This window comes from Cariama cristata, unplaced genomic scaffold (genome assembly GCF_000690535.1).
Source record: "Cariama cristata isolate BGI_N322 unplaced genomic scaffold, ASM69053v1 scaffold24609, whole genome shotgun sequence".
NCBI lineage: Eukaryota > Metazoa > Chordata > Aves > Cariamiformes > Cariamidae > Cariama > Cariama cristata.
The window spans coordinates 40,556-40,912 of record NW_009636715.1 but is presented as its reverse complement, the minus strand read 5'-3'; the positions used below and the strand labels follow the sequence as shown (position 1 = coordinate 40,912).

Genomic DNA, 357 nt, shown 5'->3' with positions numbered 1-357 from the left:
GCTGCCTGCAGCACGCTCCCGGCCAGGCGCATCCCCGTTTTGAGCTCCAGCTTGCTCCTCTCAACCCAAAAAACTGCTTTCCTCAAGCAGCCAGATGGGAAATTTCCTTGTGCCTCCCTCTCCTAGCTTGGTGTTTTGGGAGGGAGCTGAAGCTGGTGGAGCCGTCCTGGCTGCTGAAGGGCTGGGAGGGACAGAGAGCCCCAAACAGCTGGCGCTGCCCCCAGCTCCACATCTGGGCTGGCACCAGCCCCGGGGAAAGTCCCTGGGCCGGTCGATCCCCTTGGCTGGAGCTGCTCCAAGTTGGGTTTGCTCCAGCGTCGGCACCTTCATGGGGTCCTTGCAAAACCTCGGCGGCAG

General features: G+C 62.7%; 1 protein-coding gene across 1 annotated transcript in view; it reads left to right on the top strand.

Annotated features, from left to right (window-relative positions):
- HK2 (hexokinase 2) overlaps positions 1 to 357 on the top strand; it is a 16,637-nt gene that overhangs the window by 639 nt on the left and 15,641 nt on the right. The gene's annotated exons all lie outside the window — the stretch shown is intronic.